General features: G+C 38.1%; 1 long non-coding RNA gene and 1 pseudogene across 2 annotated transcripts; one reads left to right on the top strand and one right to left on the bottom strand.

The window, feature by feature from the left end:
* Positions 1-136: 136 nt before the first annotated feature.
* On the top strand, positions 137-5,261 carry LOC149768637 (receptor-like serine/threonine-protein kinase SD1-7; annotated as a pseudogene). Its single transcript, XR_016413378.1, has 7 exons — positions 137-1,437; positions 2,996-3,118; positions 3,187-3,350; positions 3,530-3,740; positions 4,332-4,569; positions 4,626-4,800; positions 4,889-5,261. The product of XR_016413378.1 is annotated as a receptor-like serine/threonine-protein kinase SD1-7 (transcript).
* A 6,038-nt stretch (positions 5,262-11,299) lies between these two features.
* LOC113461057 (uncharacterized) lies at positions 11,300-16,362 on the bottom strand. Its single transcript, XR_003383031.4, has 2 exons — positions 16,126-16,362; positions 11,300-15,977 (listed from the first exon to the last, which is right to left on the bottom strand). It is a non-coding gene; the product is annotated as an uncharacterized LOC113461057 (long non-coding RNA).
* Between the last annotated feature and the right edge of the window lie 1,483 nt (positions 16,363-17,845).

Below are 17,845 nucleotides of genomic sequence, written 5' to 3'. Positions count from 1 at the left end.
ACCAGATGACGCGGCCCAATACTCACCTCATCCCCTAATTTATTCAACAAATCAACTCGCAAGGTAAGAAGTACTACAAGCCATATAACTTCAGAAGCATCGAATTCCGTATTGAGTCTGCAACGTTTTCTTCGAAATGGAGCTGTTTGGCAGGATGGGCTGGCTACCTGTAGCCCTACTCTTTCTCTTCTTGATCCTTTCTTCTTATTTCTCTCTCTCCGTTGGAGGCGACACCCTAGCCCGAGGCCAACCCCTCTATGACCCCCAAGAGTTGATCTCAGCTGACGAGAGATTCATCTTAGGATTCTTCAGCCCTATCAACACTAACAATCGTTACGTCGGCATATGGTACAAGGTCTTACCTCGTACCACGTGTGGGTTGCCAATCTCCAGCACCCGATCTCTGAGCGCAACGGCAGCCTGTCAATCACCGCCAATAAAACTCTCATCATCACCGACCAGAACTCTAAAACCATCTGGTCCTCGGGCTTGTTAGGCCTCGCTAGTCCAGTCGCGCAACTCTTAGACGATGGCAATTTCATCTTAAAGAGGCTAAGGGCGACGGTAATATTGTTCTAGGGAGCCTTGCATGGCAGAGCTCCGACTACCCGACCGACACTCTGCTCGCGGGAATGAAGCACGGGTGGAACCTAACGAGTGGCCTCGATCGTAAGCTCACATCGTGGGCCAGTCCTAGCAACCCAGCACCGGTTCCCTACACCATAGTTTTGGATCTCCATGGCGAACCCCAGATAATTTTGTTAGAAGACTCAAACCTACGGTGGCGTGTCGGGCCATGGAACGGGCAAAACTTTTGTAACATCCCGGATCCTATGCTCAAGAAGACCTTCATATAGGACTTTGTCATCAAGAACGACGAGGTCTTCTACATGTACAACACCATCAGCACGTCCATCATCTCGACGCTTACCGTGAACTACACCGGCCAGGTCCAACGCCTTGACTGGCTTGATGATAGCCAAATGTGGAGCATCTACATGTCTGAGCCGAAGGACATATGCAATTATATGTCACAATGCGGGGCTTACGGGGTCTGTAATCCGAAGAACTCACCGGTATGTAGTTGTTTGCAGGGATTTAAGCCTAGGTCCCCACGAAATTAGGATCTTAGAGAAGAAAAAGACGGGTGCGCGAGGATGACGGAGCTGGACTACCGGAACGGGACTGATCGGTTTGCGACAATAGAGGAGGCAAAGCTGCCGAACACGTCGAGGTCGACGGTGGAGTGGAGCACGGGAGTGGATGAGTGTAGGGCGACGTGCTTAAGAAATTGTTCATGCACGGCCTATGCTAATGCTAATATCAATGGGACCGGATGCATAATTTGGACAACGGAGCTCACTGATATTAGAGTGTTTCCCTCTGGCGGACAGAATCTCTACGTCTAGCTAGCAGCGGCCAATCTAGGTATGTACTGTTTCATTTACTGAGGTCAGCAACTGCACACTAGAAAGATTTATACCTTTGGATCAATGGAAGCCGAAAATCGGCATTTGTCTGCATCCCGATGCGGGTGCCAGTTTGTACTGGTTCAAGGATGGACTTTGTACGCTGCTATAGGGTGTATGCAATCTAGTTTGTTCTGTTTGGTGTGAGTCTGGCTTGGTTTAGAGGCCGAGTGTAGCTAACACGCCTGTTGGTGGGGACACAGGAAATCGACTTGAGAAACTGATGGGACAACTAACTAACCGTGTTTTCATTTTAGTTTAGGGGAAGACGACTACTGTCTTTAGCGTTTGGGCTCAAAATGGACCGGCTCGACCGAAAAACCTCTTAACCACAGGCTGGCTTGAGAATTTTTTGAGATTTTGGATTGGGCGTTTGCTCGAAAGGTATTGAAAAATTTCAGCCAGGGCCCCACCTAAGCATAGACTAGGGCCCGACCCGAACCCAATGGAGCAGGCCCAAATTATCTATTTGGGCTGAAAAATTGGCCTACCAACCCGATTCAAGCTTAATCTCTCAATCATTCATACCGTTGCTTCACTTTTTTTTAATGAAATACCATAGCTTTACATTAGCAACCATCTGATAATCAAAAATAAATGGGCCTAAGCCTAAATTTGGGCTCTGTTTCGGTCTTGTCCAGAATTGAGCTCCGGTGGGGCCAAGGATGGGCCACTCGAGCTCGGATGGAAAATAAATGGGCTTTATATTTAATCCCAAAATCGGTCTTAATTCTTTCGGGCCTCGCCTGTAGCCCGACTTGAAGACCGGCCCAAACCCATTTTCAGCCCTATAATGGTAGTAGAGCACAAATCAAGGCATAGGACATGATCCACCTTTACATGGGCTGCAGATGGCCCAGGTCTAGATTTTGCCCATAAACAGCTAAATATGGTCCATAATATTTGATTGCTCGGGTGACTTTTTTTAATTTCAAAGTTTCACATGAAGTCCATTATATGAGTAGGTTTTAATTTTTTAAAACAATCATAATTTCCATTTAAATCCTATTAGAAATTAATTTTTTGCATTGCAATTCATGCTCATTATATCTATAAAATAAATAATACTACATTCAAGTATTCATTGTGGGACTGGAAGTGGGTCCAGGCCAGCTCGAGGATTGACGGGCTGGGCCGACTTTGGCATGGGCAACCAACCAGGCACGAGTAAATTTGGATCAGATTTGGAGTTAAAATTAGAGCTTGTAGACTTTTCAGGCACACACACTAATCTGAAAGGAATCTTTAAGTAGGGTCGCTCAAAACACCACTCTCCTGGCTCAAATTAGAAGTTTTCAGTCTGTCCCCATTTAAAAGTTTTGTTAAAAATCCAAAATCAAACAAACTAATTGATAACTTGGCCTAACCCATTTAAAGCTCGGGCTAAGTCAAGCAATCAATATTCATCCCAATTTATATGTGGAACTTCTGGACGATCCAAAAATAAAAAAAGAAATTCAAAAAAAACAAAAAGGAAAACAAAAGAATGTTCATCATGTACTTATACAACGGTGCTGATGTTTCAGCCCTAAGATCAAATCATTCACATTCACGTACCATAGTTGGGATTGTGGTGGGCTCTATTGTGGGGATTCTGCTGCTTGCTGTGGTGGGCATTTGCGTTCGAATGAAGAGAAGGAGAAGAACAGGTAAAATTAGTCCCCCACGCAATATGCAGCCATAAGTAGTGATTACTAATTAATTGTGACTAGTGCAGCAGCTACCTTAAATGTCATTCCCTTCGCTAGTCACCGCAACAACGAATACAAGGACGAGGACTGGGAGCTTCCTCTATTTGATCTGGAGACAATCATTGCAGCGACCGACAACTTCTCAATCCAAAACAAGCTTGGAAAGGGTGGCTTCGGTCCCGTGTACAAAGTAATTTTATAGTTTACCAGCTGAACTTAGTAGAATGTCACCATGTAGGTCTCAGTCGATGTAGGGTCCTAATTTCAGCACTCTGAATACAATGTTGCGTTCAAGGCTTTCGATCAGTTTGATACTGCCTCCAGATTTAGTACTCTTAAGTATAGCAATGCTGAATGTGATGATTTCAGGGAATGCTTGGAGAGGAGCAAGAAATAGCTGTGAAGAGGCTTTCAAAGACTTCGGCACAGGGCGCTGATGAATTCATGAATGAAGTGATGCTGATTGCCAAGCTTCAGCACTGAAACCTAGTTCGGCTTCTTGGTTGCTGCTCTCAAGGAGAGGAAAGGATGCTGGTATATGAATACATGCCTAATAAAAGCTTGGACGCCTTCCTGTTTGGTTAGTTAATCTTCTATTCTCTTCCTTATCTTTGTTTCCTGTTCCTGATTAGATTAAGACAATCATAGCATAATCGATACCTTCTAATGCTTAGTTCAAGACTTCAAGAAAATACTCAGTTCAATAAATACTAACCTTTGCACTAAATCAGTAACCCACCATTGCTGATCAAATGGAAGAGTACTGGAAATCGAAAACACATAGCTGGGCGCACTCATCTGAAAATGAACCTTGAAGTAGGGTCGCTTAAAGCACTACTCTTTAGGCTAATGACAATTAGGGAGTGGCTGGCCTTGTGGAGGTGGCCAACTTCATCAAGCTTAAGCATGTTATAATGATTCTTCTGAATCTACCACCACGCTGTAACTAATCTTTGAAGACAAGTCAATACCAGGTTTTAACACTAACCGGCATATTTTTGTCCTAGTTTCCTCAACTACTCTTGGGGTAAATACGTGTGTAAGCTTGCTTTATTTGCTAACTCTTGGGTTATATGCTTTATTTGCTTTATGTGTCAATCTGAGGCGGACTGATATTTCGTTTCTTTAATATTTTTGCGAGTAAGGCTAACATAAAGTAAACTTTGGGCAGATAAAGATAAAGGTGTGTTACTAGATTGGCAAACCCGCTACAACATTATAGAAGGGATTGCTCAAGGTCTTCTCTACCTACACCGAGACTTGAGACTTAGAATTATTCACAGGGATCTTAAAGCGAGTAACATTCTTCTTGATAAAGATATGAACCCTAAAATATCAGACTTCGGCTTGGCAAGAATATTTCGAGAGGATGAGACAGCACTAAATACTCGGAGAGTTGTGGGGACGTAGTAAGTATTATTTACCTTTTCATTGTTGTGATATTTATTCTTCAAAAAAAAAAAAGTAATCATCTTAATGATAAATGCAATGGATACATGTCTCCTGAGTAAGCCATGGATGGTGTCTTCTCGGTGAAATCTGATGTATTCAGTTTTCGTGTCTTAGTACTTGAAATAATTAGTGGCAAGAAGAACAGAGGCGTTTCCATATCCGAGCATGAAGGAAACCTTCTAGCACATGTAAGACTAGAAAAATAATGGTTAAATCTGTTCATATGTTCCTCATGTTTTTCATTAAATCATGATAGTGATGTAATATTTCTTTCAGGCATGGAGTTTATGGATCCATGGCGATGGTTTGAAACTAGTGGATAAATCAATCAGCCACTCAATTTCCATGGTTGAAGCCTTGAACTGTATAAAGGTTGGCTTATCGTGTGTTCAAGAAAGTCCAAAAGACAGGCCGACGATGTCCTCTGTGGTGTTGATATTGGGCTGCAAGGATGCATCATTGCCAGATCCTAAACATCTTGGATTTTTTCCAACAAGAGCTTCCTCGAAAACCAAGTCGTCAAAAAGAAAGACAAACTCAGCAAGTATAAATGAATTATCGGTTAAAATAGTTGAAGGTCGATGACTATTAGATCGAGGTAGTAATATTTTCTCATACCAGAGACAAGCTATGAAAAGTTCTCATTCTTTCAGTATCTACGCATTCCTTTTAACTATCTCAATCCTAATCACGAGTCAGTAGACCATTAGTGTAAATAACTTATACTAGGTGTTTTGTATAATATTTTGAAAATAATGAATCAAAACTAAGAATTCATACAGTTGTTCATCCAAAAGAAGATAGCAAAGTAGACCCTCCTCTAAATCTTAAAATAGTAACTATGAGGGAGAGCTAAAATTTTTTACTAGTTTCGATTCATTAACATAAAAATGAAGCAAAATATTCTACAAATATGGAAAAAGATATCCATTTCCATGATTCCTATGAATAAATGACCAGCATTTCTCGGTGATTGGTTCATGCATGAAATAAAAGAGGATTAATGGGGGAAGAGCTCGAATGGAGACTGTTGACCATGAATGGCTATGGGCCCATGGTAAGATGTAACATGGTACCAACTCTCTTTCTTGGGAAAAAAAGTAGTGACTATTAGCATAATTAGACTAATGAATGTGGTGCTTTAGACTAATCATATTATATTGATTACTCTGTCACGGTCGTAAAATGTGACACTTATTGATTGCCCTATCATGGATGAAAAATGTGACACTTTTCGATTACCATATCACAGGCTAGAAATATGACACTTATCGATTGCCCAGCCACGGGCGGAAAACACAGTCAAGGTTAGTCTAAAGTTGGAAATAAAAAAAATTGATGTGTAAATGTGAACTTCATTGAAATGAATATGGTCTCTAGCTGATCTCATTATCATCGATTGCCCCATCAAAGGCTGAAAATGTGGCACTATCGATTGCTCTATCACAGGCAAAAAATGTGACACCTATTGATTGCCCCATCACAAAAAAAAACGTGACCAAAATTTGGCCCAAAGTCGAAAAGATAATTAATGTTGGATCCAAAATGAGCTAAAAAGAAATGGAATAAAAAGCTGCATGAAAACACTATTGGAGATTTATGAGATACCGTATAATTTATCCCTCTTGAGTGTTTATATTTCTATTGATATTTGATATATATATGTATATAGTTTATTTGAGCATTATTGATAGTCGATTTGTGATTTCATGATGTGTATAATAATTTTTTGCTATTTTCAAACTTATATTAATGTGTTGCTGTGAATGTATGGAGATTCTTACTGGCTGTAAAGCTCACAGCACCTCTTTTCTTTTTCTTTCAGAGTTGCAGAATGTTTGGTACTTAGTTGTAGTTAGAATCACTGGTAAAAGAATAAATAGATAAATTATCACTGAAATTAGCTGGATGACTAAATTTTGTAATTATACCAATTTTGAAATGAGATCATTATTGTTCAATAATATTGAAGTTGTAATAAATTTTCAAGCCTTACATATTCTTTAGGGCTTTGCCGTAGGCAGTATGTGGTTGTGTCACATAGCCGACCTGGGTGTTGGGTTCAAAGCATGACAAAAGTGGTATCAGAGCTTAAGGTTTAAGATTACTAGAGACTGTGGCATAAGTGACATTAAAATTTTAGTTTAAGATTTCTAGCGGTTATGCTAGAAGTGATCTATAGGGTTTGGTTTTTGATGGACAATTTGCGTATGGGTTATAAATTGCGGGGTTTGACCAATTTGGGGGTCTTATTGATTCAAAAATTATTTTGACAACTCAAATATTTCAGTGGGTTTTTATCGGAGTTGTGCTGCGAAAGTGTGGCGGGTTAAGTTGTTTCGAATTTTGTCAAAAATATTAATTCTAAGTTGAAAAGTATTTAGAGGACTTTGGTTTGGATTTCTTTTATAGTTATGGAGACTACTTAAGAGCTTGAGGATGAGATAAGAATTGAGTATTTTCAACTTTTTAAAGCCTTCAGATATGTTAATTTGGAGGACGAAATTATTTAAGGAACAAAGTTTTTGTGAGGGCCCGGCCCACTAACCGACCCAAAGCCTAGCACAAAGTAAGATCGGACCCACAAAAAAAAAGGGAACGAAGTTTCCTATTTAGTCGAAAGAGAAGACCGACTCTGGCTCCTCTTTGACTGCATCAGAGGCTAGAAAACCCTAGCCTTCATGTCTATTTAAGCAAACCTCACCCCTCCTTCAATCCTCACCATTAATCACCCAAGTTCGCTGCCAATTTGAGTCTATTTTTGTTGAGATTACTCTCGAATTATTCCATGGGGATTGCTCGGAGATTTCGCCGTCGATCTAGCCAAGAGAGTTCACCAGAGGTAAGATAAGGTTATCAAGCTTCCTCTCTTCCTTTTTTCCAGTTTTGGGCCACCATTATTACCTCGAATCCAGCCGGCGACTCTCCGGAATGATCGTGAACAGGGTCTCCCTTGTTTCACGTTCTTTTCTTTTGTTTTTGCCGATCATCGTCCGGCTTGACACGCCGCCGACACCGCCATGGGTCGTCGGCCGCTAGGGGTCACCGACCACAAGCATCGTCGAGGGCCTTCCTCTACTTCAGGAAGGAGAGGGAGGGAAGGAGAGAGGGCCTCACGGCTCTCTCTTCTTCTTACCATATTCTCTCTCCTCTCTTTAGTGTCGGTTGGAGTCTTCTTCATTCCCAATCGTGATGAATTGGGAGTTCATCGCAATCTAGAGATCGACTAGATAAGACCTGGGATCAATTATTTAAGATCTTGTTCCCTTCTCCTTCGAATTCACCCAAGATTAAGCCATCAATTTCGAGACCTTCCTCTGACCTTCACCCTCGTCTTGTCACCGGAAGGAGTCGTCGAAACCCTCCCGAACCGAGGTAAGCACTCCCTTCTTCTTCCTTTCTCTCTTTTCTTGTTGTAGGACGATTGGCCTTGTTTTGGATAGCGAATCACCGAAAAACGGCCCGAAACAGGGAAGCCTTATTTCAGTCTATTTTCCCTCGCCACATCGACCCTTGCTTGCCGTCATCGGCCGCCGAGGTTGGCTGAGCTGCCTCCTATCACAATCGGAGCTGGCCACCATAGCCACCCCTAGATCCCATCAAGGGCGAGATAGACTCCCCTATTTTGGAGAAGAAGAGAGAGTAGACCCAACTCGGACCGGATCCGACTCGGACTGGGACCCGGACCCGGACCCGACCCGGACCCGGACCCGACCCGGACCCGGACCCGGACCCGGACCGAACCCAATCTTCAACCGGGTTGGGTCTGGATCCAAAATTAGAACCCGAACAAAAAACCGAGTTGAGTCGGGGTCCCTCAGGACCCGATCCGACCCGACCATTTGCACCACTAAGTATACTTCAAAAAAAAATGCACTATTCAAAAAATAATTTATTTTTTAATCAATATTTTGTGCTTTTAATTAATTATTTGGCATGCTTGACCCCACTTTGGAAAATTACGTTGCTTACTAAGCTAGTGTAGCTCATTATTAGGATTGTAAGTGGGTCGGATCGACCCATGACCCAACCCGACCCGCGTAAGACCCGACTCGACCCGAATTTTAGGACCCGTGGGGCCGGGTCGGCTCCTAAAGTTGGACCTGTTCTATTTTTTTGAGTCGGGTCGGGTCCACCCAATCTCAGCCTGGATCCGGACCCGACCCATTTTTTTTGCTTGATGTTATTTACTATTATATAGTGGAACTTTGAATATAAAGATACATAGATCCGGATCCGACCCGAATGATCCGTCGAGTCAAAATTTGTAGGCATGGACCCGACCCGACCCAACCCGATTTTCAACCGGGTCGGCTTTGAGTCCAAAATTAGAACTCGAACAAAAAGCCAGGTCAGATCGGAGTCACTCAAGACCCGACCCGACCCATTTGCAGCCCTACTCATAATTATGTTTTCTTTGTTTTTCAAATCCGGATACATAATTGCTTGAGGCTTGGAGAGTGTGCTAGTTTTTTTGAAAATACTTTCAATTATTAGAATTTTAATCAGACTAGTTAGAAAATTTATTTGATTTAAATAATTAGCATATGTTGACTTATGTCATGTTGGAGCTATTGTAAGAATTATTTGAATAAATTCTTGATTAAATATTTTTTTAAGAATTATTATTGTTTTATTATGATCTATAGTCTTGCATGCTTTTATGGTCCGCTATATAGGTATGTGGCATCTATTACGCTCTGGGTTCGAGGTGTGACAGATTTAGTGGTATCAAAGTTTAAGTTTAAGATCACTAAGGATCGTGATAAATCATGACATCTAATACTTTACAATAATCTATAAGAAGAACCACGACATGAGCTATACAAATATAGAAAAGTTTAACCAAAACATTTATAAGCCATGATGCGGGCCAATAATTCCATATAAGAGTTTAAAAAAATGTTAAAACATGGGAAAAGTAACACAAGTAAATAATGGACCTGCACAGTAATTCAAAACAAGAAGCCTCGACATGGACTCTGCAAAAACGAATATAACAGTTCTTCATGACAATTTATAAGAAAAAACAACAATATGCACAACCAAAAATATGTACATAACAAGTTTAGCCAAATTATATATATAAGCCGTGACATGGACCATGTGAAAGCAAGTATATAGCAGTTGCATATAATGATATAAAAAAATCCACCAACATATAATCCTTCACAAGGATTTATAACAAAAACCAAGACATGGGCCATACAAATATTGACAAATTTAACCAAAACATTTACAAGCCACAGCATGGGCCAATAATATCACATAATAGTTTAAAAGATAACCCAAAACATAGGAAAACGTAACACAAGTAAATAACTGGCTTGCACAATAATCCAAAGCAAGATGCCTTGACATGGGCTATAGAACACAAGTATATAACAATTCTTCATAACAATTTATAAGAAAAACGATAACATGGGCTATAAAAATACAAGAACATAGTAAGTTTTAACTATATTATATACAAGCCCCGACATGGGCCATGCAAAAGCAAATGTATTACAATTCCACATAATGATATAAAAAAAAAAAAATCAATGACTTATAATTCTTCAAAAGGGTACGTAAGAAAAGCCACCACATGGGCTATACAAATATTCACAGGTTTAACCAAAACATTTAGAAGCCAAATCATGGAATGAAGGAACACAAGTAGATATCAGTCCTGCACAATAATCCAAAACAAGAAGCCACAACGTGGGCCATATAAAAACAAGTATTTAACTATTCTACATCATAATTTATAAGAAAAACCACAATATGGTTGCAAAAATCAAATACACAAGAAGTTTAGCCAGATTACATATAAGCCTCGACATGGGCTGTATCAACACAAGTATATAATAGTTCAACATAAAAATTTATAAGAAAAACCATAATATGGGCTAGAAATTATAACAAGTTTAACCAAATTATATACAAGCCACGACATGGGCTATACTAAAGCAAGTATATAACAGTATAACATAACAAATTAAAATATGCACTAACATATAAACCTTTAAATTGATTTGTAAAATGTGCCACGATATGGGCTATACAAATATTACCAAGTTTAACCAAAACATTTGCAAGCCACGACATGGGCCAATAATTCCATATAATAGGTTATAAAATAAAAGCCAAAACACCGGAAAATGGAAGACAAGTAATGGTGCTGCATAATCATCCAAATAAGAAGCCTCGACATGGAGCTGTATGAACACAAGCACATAGCAATTCATCATGACAATTTATACGAACAACCATAATATGAGCTACATTTAAATATAAACCATGAAATAGGCCATGTGAAAGCAAGTAATAACAATTCCACAAAATGATACAAAAAATCCACTGATGTCTAATACAATAATCTATAAGAAAAGCCACGACATGGGCTATATGAATATTAACAAGTTTAACCAAAACATATATAAGCCACGACATGGGCCAATAGTTCCACATAACGGTTTAAAGAAGTGCCAAAATATGGAAAAAAGTAATACAACTAAATAATGGACCTGCACAATAATTCAAAACAAGAAGCCTCGACATGGGCTTTACAAACACAAGTATATAACAATTCTTCCTAACAATTTTTATGAAAAACCACAATATGGGCAACAAAAAATATGTACATAACAAGTATAGTCAAATTACATATAAGCCACAACATGGGCCATGTGAAAGCAAGTATATAACTATTCCACATATAAAAAATCCGCTTACCTATAATTCTTCACAATGATTTATAAGAAAAGCCACAACATGGGCTATACAAGTATTGACAAATTTAACCAAAACATTTACAAGCCACGACATGGGCCAATAATTCCACAACGGTTTAAAAGAAAAGCCAAAACATGAGAAAAAGTAATGCAAGTAAATAATGGCCCTGCACAATAATCCAAAACCAGAAGCCTTGACATGGGCTATATGAGCGCAAGTATATAACAATTCTTCATAACAATTTATAAAAAAAGACCATAACTGGGCTTCAAAAAATCAAGTATGTTACAAGTTTAACCATATTATATATAAGCCACGACAAAGGCCATGTGAAAGCAGTTATACTACAATTGAACATAATGATATAAAAAAAATCCACTAACTTATAATTTTTCAATAGGATTTATAAAGAAAAGCCACAACATGGGCTATACAAATATTAACAAGTTTAACCAAAACATTTACGACCCATGACATGGGCCAATAATTCCACATAACAATTTATAAGAAAAGCTAAAATACGAGAAAAAGGAACACAAGTAAATGATGTGTACTGCACAATAATCTAGAACAAGAAGCCTCGATATGGCCTATATAAACACAAGTATATAACATTTCTTCATGACAGTTTATAAGATAAACCACAATATAGGCTACAAAAATGCAAGTATATAACAAGTCTAACCAAAATATAAATAAGCCATAACATGGCCCATGAAGTAAGTACGCAAGAGTTCCATATAATGATATAAAACTTCCACTGACATATAATTCTTCACAATGATTTATAAGAAAAGCCATGACATAGGCTATACAATATTAACAATAACCAAAACATTTACAAGCTACGAGATAGGCCGATATATCCATATAATATTTAAAGAAAAAGCCAAAACAGGGGATGAAGAAACACAAGTAGATATTGCTCTTGCACAATAATCCAAAATAAGAAGCCTCGACATAGACTATATCAAAACAAGTACTTAACAATTCTATATAACAATTTATAAGAAAAAACGTGGTATGGCTATAAAAATCAAATATATAACAAGTTTAGTCAAATTATATATAAGCCTCGACAAGGGCTATATGAACACAAGTATATAATAATTCCTCATAACAGTTTTCAAGAAAAACCATAATATGGGCTAGAAAGTATTACATAACAAGTTTAACCAAATTATATATAAGCCACGACGTGGGCCATGCGAAAGCAAGTATATAACAGTATAACATAATAACTAAAAAAAAATCCATTGACATATAACCTTCATGATGATTTGTAAGAAGTGCCATGAGATGAGGTATGTAAATATTACCAAGCTTACCCAAAACATTTCCAAGCCACAACATGGGCGAATAATTCCACATAACAGGCCATAAAATAAAAGCCAAAAAACCAGAAATTGGAACCCAAGTAAGTGATAGTCCTGCACAATAATCCAAAACAAGAAGCCGCGGCATGGACTATACGAACACAAGTATATAACAATTCTTCATGACAATTTACAAGAAAAACCACTATCTGGGCTACATTTAACCAAATTAAATATATGCCACGACATGGGCCATATGAGAGCAAGAATATAACAATTCCAGAACATGATACAAAAACCATCGACATCTAATGCTTTACAATAATCTATAAGAAAAGCCACACCATGGGCTATACAAATATTAACAAGTTTAACCAAAACCTTGATATGGCATGACAAGGGCCAATAATCCCACATAACATTTTAAAGAAATGCCAAAAAGTAACACAAGTAAGTAATGGATCTGCACAATAATTCAAAACAAGAGGCCTCAACATGAGCTCTGCAAACACAAGTATGTAACAATTCTTCATGACAATTTATAAGGAAAACCATAATATGGTCAAACAAAAAATATGTATATAACAAGTTTGGCCAAATTATATATAACCTATGGCATGGACCATGTGCAAACAAATATAAACCAATTCCACATAATGATATAAAGAAATCCACTGACTTATAAGCCTTCACAATGAGTTAATAGAAAAGCCACGACATAGGCAAATAATTCCACATAACGGTATAAAAGAAAAGACAAAACACGGGGAAAAGTAACACAAGTAAATAATGGTCCTACATAATAATCCAAAACAAGAAGCCTCAACATGGGCTATATGAACACAAGTATATGACAATTCTTCAGAACAATTTACAAGAAAAACGACATCATGGACTACAGAAATACAAGTACATAACAAGTTTAAACATATTATATACATGCCACGACATGAGCCATGTGAAAGCAAATATAACAATTCGATAATTATATAAAAAAATCCATAGACTTATAATTCTTCAAAAAGATATATAAGCAAAGCCACGACATAGGCTATACAAGTATTAACAAATTTAACCAAAATATTTACAAGCCACAGCATAGGTAAATAATTCAACATAATAGTTTAAAAGAAAATCCAAAACATGAGAAAAAGTAATACAAGTAAATAATGGTCCTGCACAACAATCCAAAACAAGAAGCCTTGACATGGGCTATATGAAGACAAGTATATAACAATTCTTGATAATAATTCATAAAAAACCATAATATGGGTTGCAAAAATGCAAGTACATAACAAGTTTAATCATATTACATAAGCCATGACATGGGCCATGTGACAGCAAATATACTACAATTCAACATAATGATGTAAAAAATTCCACTAACTTATATTTCTTCAAAAGGATTTATAAGAAAAGCCACAAGATGGGCTATACAAATATTAACAAGTTTAACCAAAGCATTTACGTGCCAAGACATTGGCCAATAATTCCACATAACGATTTAAAAGAAGAGTTTAAATACAAGAAAAAGGAACACAAGTAGATGATGGACCTACACAATAATCTAGAACAAGAAGCCTCGACATGGGCTATATAAACACAAGTATATAAAAATTCTTCATAACAACTCTTATATAAGCTGCAACATGAGCCATATGACTACAAGTATATAACACTTCCACATAATGATTAAAAAAATCCACTGACATAACCCTTCACAATGATTTTATAAGAAAAGCCAAAAAATGGGTTATATAAATAAAAGCATATATCGCTTTTAACCAAACCATTTATAAGGCATGACATGGGCCAAGGAAGCACAAGTATATAATAAATTTAAACCAACCAAGCCATATATTGGCCATGACATAGGCCAAAGGAACAAAAATATATAACAATCATTCATAACAATTTATAAGAAATGCCACAAGATGAGCTGTACAAATACAAGTACATGACAAGTTTAACCAAAACATATATAAACCACAGCTTAAGCCATTCAAATGCCCGTAAATAACAATCTCACATTACGATTTAAGAAAAAAACCCAAAAACATAGCCATAAGAACATAAATACCTAATGATATTTCATAATAGTCTAAAAGAAAATCCTTGACATGGGCTATATAAAAACAATTGCATAATAATAATGATAACAATCTTACAAGTTGGTTGAAAAGAAAACCCACAATATGGACCATATGAAGACAAGTACATGTGTTTAAATTAACCAAGCTTTCTATAAGCCACAACATGATAAGAACATAAAGCATGGACTTGATGAGCAACAAATAGATTCAAAATACACATTACTTCATTATAGGATTTAGCTGTAAAGGATGCCTTCAACTCCATCCACTATGTCTACTACCAAAATTGGTAATCAACATCTACAAAAAAAATTAGCCCCTAAAGGAAAATCAGTTTTTTTTTCCCAGAAGAAACAAAGTTCCATATAAACCAATATTAGACAACAGATAACATCTGTGAAAACTGAAAGGAGAGGATCAGAGTATTAGAATAAGAGGAGGAGAAACTACAAGACCAGATTTTGATAATTTTAAAGAAAAAGGAGAATTCCTTTTATTAAGAGGAAAGCATATAGTAAAGCATTAAGACAAAGGAATTGAGCAAAATGATCTACAACATACAGAAAAAATCAGCATATTCAGTAAGAAAAGATGAGAGTCGGACAAAGTAATGAGAAAATATAACTATTCAACATATGCCAGAGCAGTTCTTTGTATCTTCCAAAATTCTTCTGACACCTCATAGTCAACTTCCAAAACATATCATCAGCTAATTTCAGACAAGATAACTATATGACAGATGTGTTTATTGCTGAAGAGAAAGAAAAACATCATCAAGAAATAAAATATATGACCATGAACATCTGAGCATTTATTTGGAGATCAACATAACAAGAACCAAAAACCATCCAACAAATGATAAAAATCATGTTTCTTAAATTCCACCTGTATTTATTTAAAAACGAATCTCAAGAGTCCTCTTCTTTTTTTGTTTCAAGAGAGCAACATTGCAAGCACGCAAAAATAAGAAAAAGGAACTGCAAATGTTGTCATGAAACCCAAAAAAGAAGAGAGAGATTAATTTGTAGGGTTGCCAAGTGCGTTTCTGGGGTTTTATCTAAAGATCATGACGATCTCAGATCAACCAAAGAAAGAGTAGTGGGAGAAGAGAAGAAAGAGACGTACCAGCGAAATTGATTGAACCATTTGTCTCTTAAGGAGGTCTGCATGTCAAGCGTCGCTTGTTCGTAGATTTTCTTGGTCAGGAATCGTCAGCTATTTTCAAGACAGATAAGTAATCTGAAAAGAGGGGGGGGAAGGTTTTAGGGTTACAACAGTAACGCATCTCAGAAATCTGAGATAGTTTGCAAGAACTCTAGATTGATCCTAAAGGAAAAGGGAAGAAACGTGAAGAATGAGACGAAACAGGAGATTAATGACTTCAAACCTCGATCGTCTTGGAAAAACTTGCAATCTTTCTGAATCGCTCTTCCGTAGCTTCTTGCTTCTTGACCAAGAATCTTCCGATCTTTCGGAGAAACATGAGAATCGGCCATAGATCTTAGCAACAGAGAGATCAATCGCCATAAAAATTAAAAACAGAGGGGATTGGATCAAATTTTTCCTTGGAGAGGGAATCGATTGTTTGGACGGACGGAGGGAGGGCGGGTTTTTGAGGGAGTTCAAAAAATAAAAGGCCCAAAGGGGGTTACTTATCGTCGGGTCGGTGTGGAAGAATTACGTAGAATTCCCTGGTTCAACCTCCACTAACTTACAAGTCCCAATTTCGCGCTCTCACATGCGCAGGTTTTGCCGAATTAGTTGTACAGAACAAACTTATACAAGTCCCTGTCTGAATACAGAATTACTTATTAATTCTTAAGTTTCAACCTAAATTATTTCCCTTAATCTGATGAGAAAAAATTACTCACGAGTTCTTGGAAGAGATTTTAATCACTTATAAGGCTGGATCATAAACTAGGTACAATTTGTCTGGAATGAAAAGATAGGTAAAATTATTAGTGAACCCATAACAAATAAATAATTATGTTTTAGTTCACCTCCTATAATACATATGAAATTGGTAAATTTGTTGTGGACCCCTAAAACCCAAAACCTCCGCCCTCCACCCTTCATTAAACCCTCCTCCTTGCCCTCTTTAGACTAGCTGGCTAAAAATGATGTCCGCTAGCCTCCGTCTCCTTACATGTCTCCTGCCTCTTCACCTCTTCCTCGGACCCTAACCCTAATCTCCGCCTAGAACTCTTGATGGCCACCATCAACTACCTTTTCTAGGAGTGCAACCCCAACAAGCGTATTGCCGCCTTCAAGAAGTCCTCCGAGTCCTACTACTTTCTTTGCAAGCACTGTATATATAAAATCTCTATCTACCACCTCACCACTACCCGTTGCTCCGATGCTACCTGCCCCCCCAATGCCACTGAGACCATCCTCTGGGACAAGAAGAGCTACCACGTTGACTTTACCCTTAAAAACTTTTCCATCTGCCGGATCTCCCTCTCAGCAAGGTTGGCATGCCGCCACCGCTTTTCACCAGCTCCATGCCATAGGCTACCCCCCCCCCCCCCCCCCCTCGATATGTCCTGCAAATGCTTTCCTCACTTTCTTCACAGACACCGGTAACTTTATTCGGATGGTTTACTGTCTTATATAAGATCCCTACTACTGACCCCTCAATTATTCCCAACCTCTCTTCCTACAACATTCTCATCCGTGTCCGCTGCAAAAGGGGCGATTTTGATGAAGCGTTCGATGTATGAAGCCTCATGGAGAATAATGGGGTCACCCCGATTTGACCTCCTTCAACATTGTTGCTGCCAATCTTCGAAACACCTTCGTTAATAGGGTTGGAATTGGACCCGGGCCGGACTGATTCCAGATCAGACTATGAGCTGACCGAATTTGGACTTAAATATAGAGCCCATATATTTTTTGGGCCAGGCTCAGGATATCATTGGCAAGGCTTGAGCTCGAGCAAAGATAAGGTCCAAAACAAAGCTCGAATTTAAGCCCGGTCCTAGCCCGAACTCAGGCCCAAAACAGAGCCTGGTCTTGGGTGCTTATTTATGAACTGCTTAGAAAATAGGAATGCCTTTTCCAATTATGTTATCAATTTGCTTTTATGGTAAACATATTTCTGACCATCA

This window comes from Phoenix dactylifera, chromosome 1 (assembly GCF_051530095.1).
Source record: "Phoenix dactylifera cultivar Ajwa chromosome 1, Ajwa_hap1_PhDact_Kaust_v1.1, whole genome shotgun sequence".
In the NCBI taxonomy this organism is placed as follows: domain Eukaryota; kingdom Viridiplantae; phylum Streptophyta; class Magnoliopsida; order Arecales; family Arecaceae; genus Phoenix; species Phoenix dactylifera.
Note: the sequence above shows the minus strand (reverse complement) of the source record. Positions and strands in the feature narration are given on the sequence as shown.